Source organism: Leopardus geoffroyi, chromosome A2 (assembly GCF_018350155.1).
Source record: "Leopardus geoffroyi isolate Oge1 chromosome A2, O.geoffroyi_Oge1_pat1.0, whole genome shotgun sequence".
Classification (NCBI taxonomy): Eukaryota; Metazoa; Chordata; class Mammalia; order Carnivora; family Felidae; genus Leopardus; species Leopardus geoffroyi.
This window is the reverse complement of record NC_059331.1, coordinates 79786901-79805803: the sequence shown is the minus strand read 5'-3', so window position 1 is coordinate 79805803 and position 18903 is coordinate 79786901. Positions and strand designations below refer to the sequence as shown.

The window sequence follows — 18903 nt, the reverse complement described above, 5'->3', positions numbered from 1 at the left end:
CTTTTCTACCCTTAGTTTTCAAAAATACATCGAGGGGCACCTTGATCGCTCAGTTAGTTATGCATCCGACTCTTGAATTTGGCTCAGGTCATGATCTTACAGTTGGTAACTTCAAGCTGCATGGCATGTCAGCAGAGTCTGCTTGAGATTCTCTCTCTCCCGCTCTCTGCCCCCCCCCCCACAAGCACTCATGCTTGCTCTCTCTCTTAAATAAATTTAAAAATAAACCTTATAAAAAACAAATCAAATATCCAAGCATGATAAGATTATTACCTTATAATTCTGGATAATCTATATGGGAATTTAAACAAACAAAAAGTTTTACCTGGAAATCACATCAAAGCTTTATTAAACCACCTGACCAGTAAATGGTTCAACACCAACAGGGCATACTACCACAAATTATTTTAAGGGAGCATTCCAAACCACTTAACTTAATCCTGCTTACTGAGAACCATTATTTGTTCTTGTTTTTTTTCAAATTTTTAAAAGTTTATTTATTTTGATAGAGAGACAGCATGGGGGAGGGGCAGAGACAGCATCCCAAGCAGGTTCCGCGATTTCATTGCAGAGCTTGACGCAGGGCTCGAACTCACAAACCATGAGGTCATGACCTAAGCAGAGATCAAGAGTCTGACCCTTAACGGACTGAGCCACCCAGGCGCCCCCATTATCTGTGTTCTTATTTGAAATTACGCTTTCAGAAGTGATATTTTATCTTCACAAAGTAGTAAGTCAACTTCAAAAGACATTAAAAACTGTAAAAGATTCAAATCCTCATTATACCATGTTGGCCATGGTATACTTTCATTCAACAAGTATTCATTAAAGACCAATGATGGGCCACACACCGCAGTAGGCACAATACTGATTTACAAACAACAGGAGAGAACCATGGATGATGACAAGCACAAGCTCCACATCTGTCTGCACCGTCAGTGACTACTAACATGTCAGCTTTGAAGACTCTTAAGTAACAGCTCCAACTTATAACGACAGATGCAGAGAAGCAAAGTGGGTTTCCATTCCACTAGCAGGTGCACCTCTAGCATGTTCCTACAGAAAAACGGTTTATAAGCAACGTGTCGGTTGCAACTGTCAACTTTGGATTTTATCAAACTTCTTTCATGTGTAAAGGAGGACAATAAAGTAATAAAAGAATAAATGCAAAGCTGGCTTCTAGAAGCCAACTGCGACCAAAACAGAAGCTAAAATTATAGATGAAAGAAGGGCACCTTGGTGGCTCAGTCAGTTAAGCGTCCAACTCCTGGTTTCGGCTCAGGTCATGATCTCAAGGTGTCCTGAATTCGAGCCCCACATCAGGCTCTGTGCCATCAGCACAGAGATTCTGATTCTGGTTGAGATTCTCTCTCCCCACCCTCCTCTCTCTCTCTCTGCCCCTCCCCTGCTCACGCTGTCTCTGTCAAAAGTAAACTTGAATAAAAAAAATTATAGACCAAAGTCAGTGAATAACTAAAAATTCTTAAAATGTTTGAGAAAGCTAATTAATAAAACCAAAACAACCCAACAAATTAGCCCGATACCTAGTGGTCCATCTAAAAGTTCTGCAAAGATGTGTAATCTGTATCATGAGGCAAAACCAATTCTCTATTATCATCATTTAAAGTATCTCTATTACTATTCAAACAGGTAATTTGTTAGATAACAGTACCTTTCGTTTTTCCATCTTTCATGTGAAAATCACCTTTTTAGTCAAAACCAAACTAAAAAGAAATACTCTGTAAACATAAAAACATTAATTATAAAATTTTAGTTTTAGTTTTTTGGAAATGAGATCAAGCAGAAATGATGAACACAATCATCTCCCCATTGGAAGCCTGACTTCTCATTTAGTTCTCTGCATTTGCCACTTACAACCTAATCCATCCCTTGTGTCTCCCCATGCGCAAAGAGCACCACCACTCATGCACCTCGGTGGTCAACAGGGAAGCCTGGAGTTACCCTCAGCATCAGCCCTGCCGCTGTATCTCATCAGACACCAACACTCTGCCTGCCTCCTCCAGGTCTCCAGGCACTCCCCTTCCCACTCCCTCACTGCCCTACTCTGTCCAAGCCACACACATCCCTCAACTGAATCATGACCATGCTTCCCTCAACCTCTGTTCGTCCCACACGGTAATGAACGTGATCCTTCAAAAACACAAATCTGATCTCATCATTCTTTTCTTAAATCCTTCTGCCCTCGAGATAGAGCAAAATATGCTTAACATGATGAATACAGTTCTGACGGTCTGCGTCCTGCTTACTAATCTAGCCTCACTTCCCCACCTTCGCTCCTTTTTTCTCCGCCTCTTGTTTATTATATTCCATTATTTCAAAGGTACAGAACACGTGACCCGCCTACAAAGTTAACAAATTGTAACATTTAGTCACATTTGCTTCATATGTTTTTAGATTAAGGACTAACTATAGACAGCCGGGAAGACCCTCAGTTCCTTTCCCCTCCTTCCACAGGTTGGCAGTCATCCCCAAATGAAGAGTCATCATTCCTATCCACGTTTTCACTTTGTGCTCATGGACATATCATTTTACATTGTTACAAACATGCTAAAATGTCCATGCACAAGAGTTTCTCAAAGGCAGCCCCTGTCAAGCTACACTGGGTGACTCATGAAATCAATGTATTGGGTCATGGTAGTATTTTATTAAAAATGGAATAATGTAATTAAAAAAGTGTGTTTCGGGGCGCCTGGGTGGCGCAGTCGGTTGAGCGTCCGACTTCAGCCAGGTCACGATCTCACGGTCCGTGAGTTCGAGGCCCGCGTCGGGCTCTGGGCTGATGGCTCAGAGCCTGGAGCCTGTTTCTGATTTTGTGTCTCCCTCTCTCTCTGCCCCTCCCCCGTTCATGCTCTGTCTCTCTCTGTCCCAAAAATAAATAAACGTTGAAAAAAAAAAATTAAAAAAAAAAAAGTGTGTTTCATTTAGTAGGAGTATTGCTTCTTTAAATAAATTTCAGTTATACATGGAAAGATCTGTGTACACAGTGGGTCACAGAAGAATAAAATGTGGAAGCCACTCCTTGAGAGTACATACCTAGAAGTAAAAACTCCAATCAACAGACGAGACACATCTTCAACTCTGACACACTGGTGATTTAGATACTTATCTACCTGGGAATTAAAGTGTGAGGTAGAGCTCTGGTTTTAGTGTCTCACATACGGATAACCAATTGTACCAGCAGAATTTACAGACTAATAACTTCCACACAATATTAAATCACCCTGCCCTCTCTCTTCATTTTACATTCCAGTGCCTTTTTTTTTTTTTAAGTTTATTTTTCAAAGAGAGAAAACACAATCAGGCTTGGAGGTACAGAGAGAGGGAGGGGTGGAATCCGAAGCAGATTCCAGGCTCTGAGCTGTCAGTGCAGAGGCCGACATGGGGCTCAAACCCATGAACCATGAGATCATGACTTGAGCTGAAGGCAGATGCTTAACCGACTGAGCCACCCAGGCGTCCCAACATTAGAGTGCTTTTATGTCCTCCGTAATGTTCTGACATATTCTCCAAAAAGGCCACGTATAGCTTTTTTTTTTTTTAGAGTTATTTCTAGTAATTCACAATCACTATCCTTTCCTAAAAAAAAAAAAAAAAAAAAAGACCTTAACCCGTTCTAACTACTCCATGAATACACCCCTCACTTGTCGGTCATTCAGTCAAGGCTGGCTCAAGTTTCAGCTTGCCGCCATCTTCCATTTTGGAACATTCAGAATTCTAAATCAAACTGCAAACTGCCAGTTAAAATGTATCTTGCCATTATCCCTGACGTATTTCACGAATTTGGTATGTTAAGCTACTATTTAAAGTGAACTGGAGCGCTTAGGTGCCTCAGTTAAGCATCTGGTTCAGGTCATGATTTCACGGTTCTTGAGACTGAGCCCCAAGTCGGGCTCTGCACTGGCAGCATGGAGCCTTCTTGGGATTCTCTCTCTCTTTCTGTTTCTCTCTCTCTCTCTCTCTGCCCCTCCCCCATGCTCTCCCTCTTTCTCTCTCTCTCAAAATAAATAAACTTATAAACAAAGTGAAATAAATATCCTCCCTGGCCTAAAATTTTTCACGTTTTTCTTTTTTTTTTTTTAATGTATTTTTGAGACAGAGAACTGCTGAGCTACCCAGGCACCCCTTAAATGTTTACTTGCTAACTCAAAGGTAAATGTTTCATGAGGGAAAAAAAAACTCAAGACACACATCAGCTTAAATGTAAGAAGGGTGTTAAGGTATCAAATCAAGTGATTCCCTTTCCTTTCTGAAGCTTTCACAATCCTGTTAATGAGGTTGAATTTACCTAGAACGCTGCCACCATCCAAAAAGTCGCCAATGCAATTTGGCTTGCTTTTCTGCCTGCAACAACAGTGGATAATTAATTTAAGACCAGCAGCTAGCCCTTCTCCATTTGCAATGGGGACTCAGTGCCACTGTCACTGGAGCAGGCCACAGAGACATGCCAACCAGCAGTGCGGGTCATCTGCCCCGGAAGCTTTCTGTGTAAGATTCATACTTAGAACACGAGCTGTTCCCATCTATCCCACGTTCTGGGTGAAAGGTGGCAAGGAGGGCCTCCCAGGGTCCGTCAGTCTCTCATAGGTAATGGCCACCATACTGCCCAGAGGCACTCTCTACATGACACACAGCCTATATTTTCACTCAGAACATCTCAAACCTTCCAAATTTGGTGAAAATTTACCCAGCCATTTATCACATTTTAATTACAGATACAGACACAGAAATTTAATTTTATTTATAAAGTTCAAAAGGCCCCAAGTAGAAAACTAGGACTGGAGAAAATAGGGGCACCTGGGTGGCTCGGTCCGTTAAGTGTCTGACTTCGTCAGGTCATGATCTCAGTTCATGGGTTCTAGCCCCACATCAGGCTCTGTGCTGACAGCTCAGAGCCTGGAGCCTGCTACGGATTCTGTGCTCCCTCTCTCTCTGCCCCTCCCCTGCTTTTTGCTCTGTGACTCTCTCAAAAATAAACAAACATTAAAAAAAAACTATAAATAAAAAACACTGGAGAAAATAGAAAATAAATTCAGTAAAAATATTTTGCCAAAAATATATTGTACTTATTTCTTACAACTCAACTCCTCCTTCCAAACCATGTAATAGATTAGTAAGGTTCTACAGTTGTGCTGTCTAGAACTTATGCAAGGTAGCCACTAGCCACATGTGGCTAATTGACATTTTAGTTTTGGGGCGCCTGGTTGGCTCAGTCGGTTAAGCATCCGACTTCGGCCCAGGTCATGGTCTCACGGCTCATGAGTTCAAGCCCTGCATCAGGCTCTGTGCTACAGTTCAGAGCCTGGAGCCTGCTTCAGATTCTGTCTCCATCTCTCTATGCCCCTCCCCTGCTTGCACAGTCTCTCTCTCTCTCTTTCAAATATAAACACTGAAAGAAATTTTATATAAATAATTTAAAAAATAATTAATTAAGTTTTAGTTTTAGTACTTTCAAATAAATGAGCCTAAAGACTCAGCAGTCTCTTACCAGCCGTATTTCAAGTGCCGAACAGTCACATGTAGGGCTGCTTTACCACACTGGGCAGTGTTTCCACCACAGACTCCTACCAGGCAGGCAATGTTGCCACAATGTTGCCACAATGTTGCCACAATGTTGCCTACCAGGCAGGCAATGTTGTTCACAATGTTAAAATTTGTGAACTGTGCTAATCAAGTTAACTTTAAAATATAGTTTTACTACCACATACAAATTTCTGTTGAGTCTCAGAATCTAAAGATCTCTAGAATATGTTAATAACTATGTCAAAATATTTTATCTATTTATTTCTTTCTTTTAGTAATCTTTACATCTAACATAGGACTCGAACTTACCACCCTGAAATCAAGAGTCACATGCTTTTTTTATCGAGCCAGCTTGGTGACCCTAAATCTACTTTAAAGAAATACAAAATCATATTTGCCTGAAAGCATTTAATGATTCTATTTATATATTTCCCAGGATACAAAGTAAGAGAAATATTTCTTGCTTGTTTAAAAAAAAAAAGAAAACACATTGTGTATGTGTTCAAGGAAGAAGCAAAATTCATGCTCTAAAAAGAATTCCACATCACAAGTGGCAAAGACAGATCTCCTCCTCAAGTTTTGGGTTAAATCAAATTTGATTTCCTTCCAAGTTTGGGTTAAATCAAAAGAATATACTGATTGGGATATAAGGATAAGAGAGCAGGGACTGCTTTCACCTGCACCAGGAGCAAATCCCCTATCCTCTCTCACTTCCTCTCCGTTTCTGTGGAGACACCTTGGTGGTGAGAGGGGAGAGCTGGGACTATTAACTGCCTAGAATCAAAGGCACCGTAACAACTCCCAAACTCAATAACTGAAAGCAAATAAAGAAGTCTCACAACTCAGTGATAAAAAAGATAGATGACTCAATTTTAAATTGAGTAAAGGATCTTAACAGACATTTCTCCAAAGACGATAAACAAACGGCCAATAAGCACATGATGATAAGTAATGATGCTCAACATCATTAGCCATCAGGGACATAAATATAAAAACTACAGTGAGATGCCATTTCACACCCAATAGGATGGCTACAATAACAATTAAATAAAAGCTAATAACAAGTGTTGGCAAAGATGTGGAAAAATTGGAAATCTCTTCCATTACAGGTAGAATCTAAATAAGTACAGCAGTGGGGCGCCTGGGTGGCTCAGTTGGTCGAGCGTCTGACTTCGGCTCAGGTCGTGATCTCGCGGTCTGTGGGTTCGAGCCCCACATCAGGCTCTGTGCTGATAGCTCGGAGCCTGGAGCCTGCTTCACATTCTGTGTCTCCCTCTCTCTCTGCCCCTCCCCCATTCATGCTCTGTCTCTCTCTCTCTCTCTGTCAAAAATAAATAAACATTAAAAAAATCCAGCAGCTTTGGTAAACAGTCTGGCAGTTACTACAAAAACTTAAACATAAGTATTACCATATGACCTAGCAATTTCACTTCTAAGTATACCCAACAGAAGAAAAACAAATACATGTCCACTCAAAAATGTGCAGAGGGGGGCGCCTGGGTGGCGCAGTCGGTTAAGCGTCCGACTTCAGCCAGGTCACGATCTCGCGGTCCGTGAGTTCGAGCCCCGCGTCGGGCTCTGGGCTGATGGCTCAGAGCCTGGAGCCTGTTTCCGATTCTGTGTCTCCCTCTCTCTCTGCCCCTCCCCTGTTCATGCTCTGTCTCTCTCTGTCCCAAAAATAAATAAACGTTGAAAAAAAAAATTTAAAAAAAAAAAATAAATAAATAAAATAAAAAATTAAAAAAAAATTTGCAGAGGAATGTTCACAACAGCATTAGTCAAAAGTCAAAAAGTAGAAACCCAAATGTCCATCAACCGATGAAGGGATAAGCAAAATGTAGTATATATGTATACAACAGAGTATTATTTAGCAATAAAAAGGAATGAAGAACAAATATACGTTACAATATGGATCTACCTTGAAGCATTATGGTAAGAATGCTTCAAGAAGCCATTGACTAAAGACAACATATAGTATGGTTCTATTTGTACAAAATGCCCAAAATATGCAAGTTCATTGAGAAAAAAAAGCAGATCGATGAATGACTAGGGCTGGGGGGATGATGGGAAATGGGGCATGACTGCTAAAGGGTACAGGATTCTTTTGGGGGGTGATGAAAATGTTCTAAAACTTATTGTGATGGTTACACAACTCTGTGAATATACCCAAACTACTGGCTTTACTCTTTAAATGGGTGAACTATATGCTGTGTGAATTATAGCCTGATGTTTGTGTATGTGTTTTTACGTAAAATTAAATACATAGCTTATAGGGCACTTGGGTGGCTCAGCTGGTTAAGTGTCTGACTCTGGATCTCAGCTCAAGTCTTAATCTCAGGGTCATGAGTTCAAGTCCCATGTTGGGCTCCACGCTGGGCATGAAGTCTGCTGAATGAATGAATGAATGAATGAATGGGAAAATAAATGCATAGCTTATCACTTCCCTATTAAGCTTGAGTTGAGTAGGCTTTATAAGGGCAGAGATGAGGCTACCAGCCCAATGAAATCAGTCACACAGTGAGCCAGGGAGCCTGACGAAAATCAGAGGACGAATGTGAGCCCAGAATTTGAATGGGCATTATCCTAAGGCTTTACCAGGGGATGAGGTTTATGACTCCCAAAATCCATGTCCCTGAGTTTGAAGACAATCCCCCAGCAATTCTCCCCTATACAGCCCCCATAGGAAAGCACCTGTTACTTTAAAACCTCCTCCAGGGAAATTTCAAGGTACAAGGCATCAAGTCTACAAAGACTAAAGCACTGATACACAATCAGTAATCAGAATGTAAGTCTGAGAGTTTCACTGGTTGAATGGACATTAGAAACATACAGTCCTTTGATCTTTTCTATGTTTCCTCCCTTGGGTTCCAAGTTCATACTCTGGCTTCAAAGACAAAAAAGGTTTTCAGAAATACCTCATTACAGATTTGGAAGAATTCAACTCACTCTCAGATTCCTCAATACCCCCCAAAGATCCTAAGGTCCCCTTTCAATGTTTAAAAATTCTCTTTCAACAATGCAACTACTCCTAGCCTTAGAACTTCAGAAGCCACATTATGCCTCAAACCCAGAATTTTTCACAACTCAGAACCTATTACACATCACAGATATTCTCCACTTCCCATCCAGATTCACCTCACTGCAGTCTTGAAATTCTCAAGACATTTATGTTTTTATCTACTAGTCAATTCCTAGGCATCTGCCAGAAAACCAAATAAAACACGTTCCCCAATGTCTCCACTTCCTGTTCTAGGCAGGTCCCAGAAAGAAAATGAACTCCTGTGGCCAAGCCACCAGTATAAAAAATCTAACAAAAGTATTATATGGAATAACTACTGAGATCAAATGACTGTTAAGTATCATCCTAAGCTCTTATGTTTACTCACTCAACCCCCTTACAACACTCTTCGTGAATATGATTATTATTCTCCACTTTACAGAACAAAGAGCAATTTGATCTAAGCCTGGTAACTGGGGGACCCAGAATCATATGAAGGTTAATAATGAAGGAAAAGTCCAACAAGAGCATTTAACAAGCCTTAAACTATAATTAATTCTACCTACCCCACCCTCTTATAGCCACCTCTCCTTTGAATTCATTATCATACCCGTCTTTACCTCATCTGCTGCCAAACACATATGCCACAGACCACAAGAAATCCCTTGAAGGGAAAACTTCTTCCTAGATCCTTTATTGGCATTAACTGAACCAGTAATTCTCAACAGTGTTTCTTAAGTACAGAATATATTATTAAGGAAAACCATTTTAGATTTTAATGTATTTACTTTGCCACAGGTAAATGACTAAAGGCACCAAAAATATAGTAATGCACAACCCTCTTCCAGATTGTGCACGGAGTTGGGGGACAGGAGGTGTAAAAATTGAGTAGCTATAGCATACTTCATTTTACTTCATTATATAGAAAATGCAATGTCCTGTACTAATACAAAGCAGTTGAAGACAAAGAAGTACATTTTCTTTTCTCTTTCATTTTAAAAAATATTATTTAAAAACGCACAGTAAACATCTCACAACCTACCTTGATCCTCAGAGAAGTGAGGAAGGGGGAAATAATTGATACAGGCAAATCTCCATCCCTACAAGCTATTTTTACTATTTTTCATCTACCATTTTTAAAAAGGAAGTATTTTGTATTTCATCTACTATTTTTAAAAAGGAAGTATTTCATCTACTATTTTTAAAAAGGAAATATTTTGGGGGCACCTGGGCTCAGTCTGGTGAGCGTCCAACTCTTGATTTTGGCTCAGGTTATGATCTCCCGGTTTGTGAGTTTGCACTCCGCGTTGGGCTCTGCGCTGTCCGTGCAGAGCCTGCTTGGGATTCTCTCTCTGCCCTTTCCCCACTTGCATGTGTGTACGTGCATTCTTTCTCTCTCTCTCAGAATAAACTTCATAAAAATAACAATGAAATTAAAAATTAAGAAAGGATGGGAACGCAAGCTGGTGCAGCCACTCTGGGAAACAGTATGGAGGTTCCTCAAAAAATTAAAAATAGAACTACCCTACGACCCAGCAACTCACTACTAGGCATTTATCCAAGGGATACAGGTGTGCTGTTTCGAAGGGACACATGCACCCCATGTTTATAGCAGCACTATCAACAAGAGCCAAAGTATGGAAAGAGCCTAAATGTCCATCAATGGATGAATGGATACAGAAGATGTGGTGTGTGTGTGTGTGTGTGTGTGTGTGTGTGTGTGTGTATAATGGAGTATTACTCGGCAATCCAAAAGAATGAAATCTTGCCATTTGCAACTACGTGGATGGAACTGGAGGGTATTATGCTAAATGAAATGAGTCAGTCAGAGAAAGACAAAAATCATATGACTTCACTCATATGAGGACTTTAAGAGAACAGATGAACATAAGGGAAGGGAAACAAAAATAATATAAAAACAGGGAGGGGGACAAAACAGAAGAGACTCATAAATACGGAGAACAAACTGAGGGTTGCTGGAGGGCTTGTGGGAGGGGGGATGGGCTAAATGGGTAAGGGGCACTCTGAGGAATCTGCTCCTGAAATCATTGTTGCACCATATGCTAACTAATGTGGATGTAAACTTAAAAAAATAAAATTTAAGAAAAAATTAAAAAAGGAAGTTTTTAGTAACAAAAACGTAAATGATGGCCAAAACCACCATCCTAAGCTGGTATGGGAGAAGTGATACAAGGAATGGATAAAGCTCACTGTATGTGGAAAATTAACTTGCTAGGAGAACAGTACGGTGCCTGGATTTAGATCTTTTGATTAACACTTAGAAAATTTACATTTGAAGCTGCAAAGCGCGTCAACTCTCTGAAAATATCTCTCTTCAAAAATGTTTAAAACAGAAATTTGTGACACTCCAGTATCTGGGTACTAAAGGGAATAAGAAAGATGCAATACGAGTTCTTTAGAAAGGATAAGCAGCCCATAGAAAAGATACTCAAAGAGGATACCAAAACATCTTTTAATGTGCTTCCTTTCGAGTAAATTAATACATACCGTCATTTATCACTTTTATATAGAAACGTTTTGAGTATTAAGTAGAACTACTGCTAACAGAAGCAACAGTGTCCTTGCTGCCTTTTTACTGTGGACTTGAAGCTGAATGACACTGGCCAACCAACAGTTATTTAAAGATGTGGGTGCCCACGAGAGCAAGAAAACTGCAGCGAAGCAAGAAAACTCAACCAAGCAAGCATGTAAAACCACATTTGATTCTCTCTCTTCCAGAGACTCTGCCCTCTCATGTTCTCTTGGCTCTCAAAACAAACAAAAAACAAAAACAAAAACAAAAAACTAAATGCACATTTAAAGATAGCAGTAATAAAAAGTAAAGCCACCCTAAAATGCTGCTGCTTTAAAGGGCCTTCCTTTCTGCTCTAACCTATAAGAAAATCCAGGCATCTAGTTATCTCACTTTCTTAACTTCAAACACACAGCCTTGAGCTTTGCAAAGACAGAGATGATTCTCTCTTCCCCACTTATCCCACACTCTGCCCTGCAGATGGAGAGGGAGTGCAGGAATAAAATTCTAGAGTCAAGATCCAGGATCACAGAATAGGAACAGATGTTGGTTAAATGAACGTATGGCACTGAGGCCATGAGGTGATAAACAGAAACAACCACACAGAAACCAAAAGGTTCAGGTTTACTATCAAGAGTCGAAACGGAAGCAGCCAAGCAGAGTCACTGTCACAGGAATCTAGCCCAGGAGCCGAGGCGAAAACAGTTTTTAATTTAAGAACTAAACAGTACTGATGAACATCTTAAGGACTTAGCGATCCAGGAAGGTTTCAAGGGGATGTGGAAGTGAACTAGGTCCTGACAGACAGGTAGAATCCAGGCAGGGACAGGGAGGGCATTTTCTAACAGGAGACAGCCCCTCTTCCAGAGCACGAGCAGAGTCTGGCTGCAGGACAATGCAGTGCTCAGTCTGAGCAAAGAGTACCTGAGGATGAAAGAGACCAAAACCACAGAACCCTTTAATGGAAGAGAAAGGTACTCCTTCAACAAAGGATGAAGATACTTAAGATGGGACTTGAAGGATGTGTAAGACGGACAGAGATGGGATAGAGTCAAGTAAACGCGGCACTCCAACTGAGCGTCAGTACCGAGTCCATGGGACAGAACTCAGCGATAAGGTTGGTGGAGACACAGGCAAGAGACCACCACTGCCGGGCTCTAAAGTCGGTGGAAAAGCAAGTAAGCAGAAAATGGAGAAGAGGAAAATGACAAAAGCATGTGTGCCTTAGAACGGTTAACGTGACATACTTCAGCAGGATGAATGGAGGGACACAGGATGCCAACAAGATTCACCCAGAGACGGGTCTCCCTTGCCTATAGAAGGTCATATACCAATGAGATACCCTTGATTTACCTTTCACATCTGTTCCAAGTTTTTAAAAACAACCGTACACACAGATAAATGTATACTGACATCAGCACTCACAAGCTGATCAACATAAACTGCTAAAATAACTAGCAATATGTATCAGAAAACTTTAAACGGTCCTATCTTGTGATTTTTCCTTAGGAATTTGCCCACAGAAAACAATCCAGATGCCTTTCGGTTAAAAAACGTAAGGGCGCCTGGGTGGCGGAGTTGCTTAACCATCCTACTCTTGATTTCGGCTCAGGTCCTGATCCCACGATTGTGGGATGGGGCCCGACGTCAGGGTCTGTGCTGGCAGCAGAGCCTGCCTCCCCCTCTGCCCAATTACCCCACTCATGCACTTTCCCTCTAAACTAAAAAAATAAAAGAAAAATTCAAAAGAATTTTAAACATATACAATGACTGTTTATAGTAGCAAACATATTATCGATCCCTATATATCCAATATTCTTGAATTTATTAAAAATAAAATTTATTTTTATTTTTTAAATCTTTTTGTTGTTATTGTTTATTTATTTTGAGGGGGTGTGGGAGAGAAAGAGAGAGAGCATGAGCAGGGAAGGGGCACAGAGAGTAAGACAGAGAGAGAATCCCAAGCAGATTCCGCACCATCAGCAACAGAGTCCAATGAGGGGCTCAAAGTCACAAACCCTTGAGATCATGACCTGAGCCAACATCCAGAGTTGGACACTTTTATGACTGAGCCACCCAAGTGTCCCAAAAATAAAATTTATGTTTAAAATGAAGTTTAAAAAGAGTCTGTAGTACATTAAAGCAAAAACAGCAATATAAAAAATTGTTTTTAGAAAACTATGCAAGCACTTGTAATCTGTCTCAGGAGTAATGAGGTTGCAAAAGAAAAAAAACACAAAATATTCATGAGTAAACTGAGAATTCATAAAATTATGATCAAATCAAGTATCTCTCCATACTTTAAATAATAAAAAAGACCTAGATCTGTTTAATGGAGGTCCAGATAAATTAGTCATTTGACAACAGACTGTGGATACAATTCAATAACGGCAGAAATCTCGAAAATATGGAAGATTTCATGGTGACAATAATAGATGTTGATATTAATAAGAGGCCAAGCTCCTGACAAAAGAAACTGGCAGACCAAGTAACAACTGGGGGACAAGACCAACAAAGAGAATGAATTCATTAATAGTCTCTTCAAAACAATGTGAGCATAAAAGTATTAGGAGAGAGACCACCAGAAAAAGATCAAGTTCTCAACTACTCCCACCAAACAAGGTCCCTTCAATAATTCCTGCAAAGTTCAATTATGAAGTGAAAAATAAAGTGAGGGGTGGGGGTGGGGGGATATTATACCAGAAACAACAACTAAGTCATCCTTTGTTCATTCAGTGAACTAGCTTACAGATGAAACAAAGCGAAATTTTTATTATGTGTAAGATAAAATTAACTTAATTTTAAGAATCTGTAATTATGATTCTATCAAAATAAGGCCCAGTTAAACCTCTTTCACAATTTACATGAAATGTAGGTCCCTATTAAAATTAGGTGCACATTAAGCAGACTTCTCCTATTCCAGTTTTAATCAAATTAGTGAGATTATATTTTAGTAAACTCAGTTATGTAAAAAGAAAAAACAGAAAAAGACCATAGATGTGTTAAGACTAGTTGCCACTGGAATGTGAGATTATGGGTGATTTTTTTTTTTTTAAGGGATAGAATTAAACAAATACCATTTGAAGCAATGCAAACATGTTAGTCAGTAAATAAGATTTTGAAATATATGCTAATATTTCACGTATGGCTTTTTGATCTATCCAGAGATAACTGGGGATAAATTAGATAGAACTCCTCTAACTCACTTAAGAAAAGATACCTTGGGTCCCTATGACACACTGAAGACAAAACTGAACAATAAGCATTACTGATGCTTAACTATGTGCTACTTCATTTAATCCTCAGTGTAACTCAACAAACTAATTATTATCTTCAATTTCTGGAGACTGAGAAAGACTAAGTAACTTGTGCCAGGTAATAAGCCTAAACAGTAGCTGAGCCATCGTTCAAACCAAGCATGTCTACAAAACCCATGCTCATTACACTTAGTTATGAATTACCCCAAAAAGAAAGCCTTCAAATTAATAGAAAAAATGAAGAAGCAACCAGAGAGCATTAGGGCAATGAAGACAGGTGCACAGACACGCGGTATGCACCGGCTGCTACAGGAGGCAGAGAAAAGGTATGTACTCTTAGCCTCGGTGGTGGGAAAGAAAAAATGTACAGTAAACATGGGGAGAAAATGGGAACAGACTTTCAAAGAGTGTGAAGCCCATGAAGAGAAAGGGGTGGTAGAGAGGGCAATGGAGGGTTTTTTGAAATTATAAATATTATTTGGCAATTACTCCCCCAAAATTTTTGGTAAATTTGTAGGTATAGAGGTGAAGCAAATGTGCACTTATAACATTTAATTTTTAATTTAAGCACATACAGTTAAATGTACATGTTACAGAATATTGTTTAGAACATTTTTCTTACTTTCATGAAGCAAGTTTATTCAGATGTTTCATATGCATTTTTGTCATCACTATTTTCAGCAGTAAAGCCAATTCTTTTTTTTTTTTCCAGTTCATTTATTTATTTTGAAAGAGAGAGACAGAGTGGGGAGGGGAAGAGAGAGGGAGAGAGAACCCCAAGCAGGCTCCACGCTAACTGGAGCTCATCGCGAGGCTCAAACCCACCAACCATGAGATCGTGATCTAAGCCGAAACCAAGAGTTGAACGCTTCTCCAACTGAGCCACCCAGGTGCCCTTAAAGCCAATTCTTTAGTCTAAAGCCAGTTTTCAAATGATAGCATCTTTATTTCCAAGCCTTGTGAGATAGATTTTGGTTTTTTTTTTTTTTTTTAATGGATATGATACTGCCTCTAGAACTGTTATCCCAAGTCAGAAATAACCATTCATTTTTCCATTTTACACACACACACACACACACACACACACACACACACACACACACACGATCTCCACATCACAATCACTTATTGTTTTGCTTTTTGTGTCATCTTTAAAAGGCGTCAGAAAGACAGTCAACACTTGCAACTGTGAGGAATTTTACAAAATCAGTGTTAAAAAAGCCTTTGCCTTTTTTACTACTTCCACTAGCGAATCTAAAAATATCTGAAACTAAGCATTGATTGAAATCATTTTGATTTATAGTATGTCATCACAAAGAATTCTTTGCTATTCAAAATTAACTCCTTGAGACAGCCTGCCCTAACATGAGAGCTGTCTGCAGTGCTCTTCTCTGGGGGATAATTTCTTGGGAAGGGGAGTACTCACCTTACCTCCAAGCAGTCCCAGTACTTCTACATTAAATTAAACGCACATAAAAAGAAGGGGGAGGAGGGGGAGAAACTTATTAAAGCAGGTTTGACCTAGATCGAAGTTCTGACACTTTCGCATATACCAGAATCCCCCAAAGAACTTGTTAAAAAGCTCTTGGATCTATCCCCAAGTTTCTTACTCCACAGGAACGGGAAAGGGTCCGAGAAGTCCCAGTTCTAAAAAGTTCCCAGGTGCTGCTGATGCTGTAGGGCACCGACTCGAATCCAGATTACACTGGCCCTTTTCCATGACATTAAGGGTTTGGACTGTGTCTTTAGGTTATGGAGAATCATTGAGAAATTTCAAGCAGGGAAATGACATTGTAAGACTTGTGGTTTTTAAAATATCACTCTGACAGCAATATGAAGAATGGAGCTGTCTCATATAATACATTTCACTTATTTTAACATGTACATTTTTCACACTTATAATTTCCGATAGGATGCATTTTGCAATCAACGCGGTGATTTTTCTTTCTTAGTGGCATGTAAAATAATGATGTGTATTATAATTTACAGGTGGCTGGTTCACTGCAAAATAATATCTCTTCAGATAGAGTGATGCTGTAAGAGGGAAAAACAGGTTTTGTTCCCATTTTACAGATCAGGAAACAGACTTTAGGGCAATCTAAGAGACACATTTCAGATCACAGAGCTAGTAAACGATAGGGCCAAGATTAGAAAACCCCAAAATCTTGACAACATCTTGCCTCTAATATAGTACTGGGGACAACAGTGACCTATACTTGCCAGAGAGGTGGAAAGGCGATGAAGTCAAGCCAACACAGCACAACATATCCACAAGGGGCACCAAGTGGGAAATACCAAATTAAAGCAATTAGGATGAACTGCCTCAAGATTTTTATTAAGAAACTATTTTTAAAAAATGAAAACAGCCAAATCAACCACCCCCATGAATGTAAAGATCGAATCAGAACACCAGTTTGGGAACCGCTCCCCAAAGGGCTGCGTGATGCAGCACATGACATCATGTCCTGAGGAGACAGACAATGGTCTGAGGATTCACTTTAAATTACAGCAGGTGAGACCATCAAATCAGGTGTGTGCTAAGACAGGCCTGAGGGCTAGAAGCCCGCCAGGACACCGTCCACCATCAGCTTCCTGAGGCTACCAGACAGAAACCCTAGACATTTCACAGCAACACACAGAACCAACTCGCAAACACAAAACAAAACAAAACAAAACAAAACAAAACAAAACAAAACAAAACAAAACAAAACACCACTAGTTGTATGCTTTTGATCAAACTTGGTTTGAAAAGGTGACTTTCTGAAATACCGTTCTGTCGGCTGCCAAAATGATTAATTCTAAAACTTAAAGGAAAAAATAAGACTAGAAAAGCTAACAAATACTATTTGTCATAACATTCTGCATACTCCCAACTCCCTACCGCAAGTCTACTAATAGAAGATCCACTAAACTATGCAAACTACTCAGCACATTCTCAAAACACACTTACACCTTTACCTGGATCGATTAAATGTTGTAACTCCTAGGAGAAGAATGTGCAAATATTCGGGTTCATCAAACAAATCTTCCTTACTAAGACAACTACAAGTTCAGAGGGGCAAATCGTCTAAGCGGGTAATTCCTCTGGGGCCCAAATATTTTTCACCCCTGGAAGGAACTCTAAACACTACTTAAATCTCACATTCAATTTCTGATTAGAAAAATGTAAATCAGGCTTAACTCTGAGGCCACAAAGTTTTTGCTCTAATTACCATGTATGTTTAAATACTGTGACTCAGGGGGCGCCTGGGTGGCTCAGTTGGTTAAGCGTCCGACTTTGGCTCAGGTCATGATCTCATGGTCTGTGAGTTCGAGCCCCACGTCGGGCTCTGTGCTGACAGCTCAGAGCCTGGTGCCCATTTCAGATTCTGTGTCTCCCTCTCTCTCTCTGCCCCTCCCTGTTCATGCTCTGTCTCTCTCTGTATCAAAAATAAACGTTAAAAAAAAAATTAAAAAATTAATAAATAAATAAATACCGTGACTCAGGTAAGTCAAGTTCTTTCTCACACATGTGGCTCCTGCCACCAGACATGAAGCATGTGGCTGCTCTACTGAGGCCATAAACCAAACCTTAAGAACCTAAGAAAGCATATCCAGGGCAATTAACACAACAGAACTCTTATTTTTTCCTGCTTGGTTTTAAGTTCATTTTACACACACACACACACACACACACACACACACACGTCTTGGACTGATTTCGGGGAAAGCATTTAAATGTTTATAAACAGCCAATAACACCAGCAGTATACTCTGACAATTAAGGCACTAAAAAAGCTACAGTATTATTACGATTGAAACAACTCATGAGCAAAATAACCCAGAACTAAAGGCAAAGCATAGATCTAAATCAACCCCTCTGTCAAAATAACTATTCCATACTCCCCCAACCAGGCAAATGACAAGAGGTTCTAAGTAAGGGCTGAGTCATGCGGAGAAAACAACAGCCAAGGAACATGAGTCGGGACTTTCAACAAGTGGTAATTAATGATCATTTTCAAACCAAAGCAGATTTCTTTTAAAGACGCTGCATGCCTCCTTCAAATTCCTAATAGATGGGATATCAAGAAAACTAAACCATTATTACTACTATTATTCTTAGTCTCATCTCTTGGGTGTGAATAGATGATAAGAAAAGGTCATGCAGGAGTCACCATGAAACTGTGCCTCCCACTCCTGGAGTAGAAGATGAGATGTGTCCCTGCTCCTTGAAGGCCAAAGCACAGGCCCGTGGCCCAGGAAGCAAAATGACAGCACAAGGCATCCAGCTACAGTGGTAGCCAGCAGCCATCATGACCCAAGACTGCCCCAGCACCGTGGCAGTGGCTGCTGTCTCTCCACCAGTCCCTCAGCTTTTCTGTTGTTCCATCACCTACACCTGACCCTTCAACAACACAGGTTTGAACTGTGCAAGTCCACTTATATAGGGATTTTTTTTCAATAAACACATTGGAAAGTTTTTTGGAGATTTTTAACAATTTGAATAAACTCACAAACTACATGGCCTAGAAATGTAAAAAAAAAAAAAATTTAAGAAAAAATTAGGTATGTCACGAATGCATAAAATATATGTA

The 18903-nt window shown here is 39.9% G+C and overlaps 1 protein-coding gene and 1 non-coding gene across 18 annotated transcripts in view; one reads left to right on the top strand and one right to left on the bottom strand.

Annotated features, from left to right (window-relative positions):
* The window catches only part of SRPK2 (SRSF protein kinase 2), a 258055-nt gene that overhangs the window by 108269 nt on the left and 130883 nt on the right, over positions 1 to 18903 (bottom strand). The gene's annotated exons all lie outside the window — the stretch shown is intronic.
* TRNAR-UCG lies at positions 6681 to 6765 on the top strand. Its single transcript has one exon. It is a non-coding gene; the product is annotated as a tRNA-Arg (tRNA).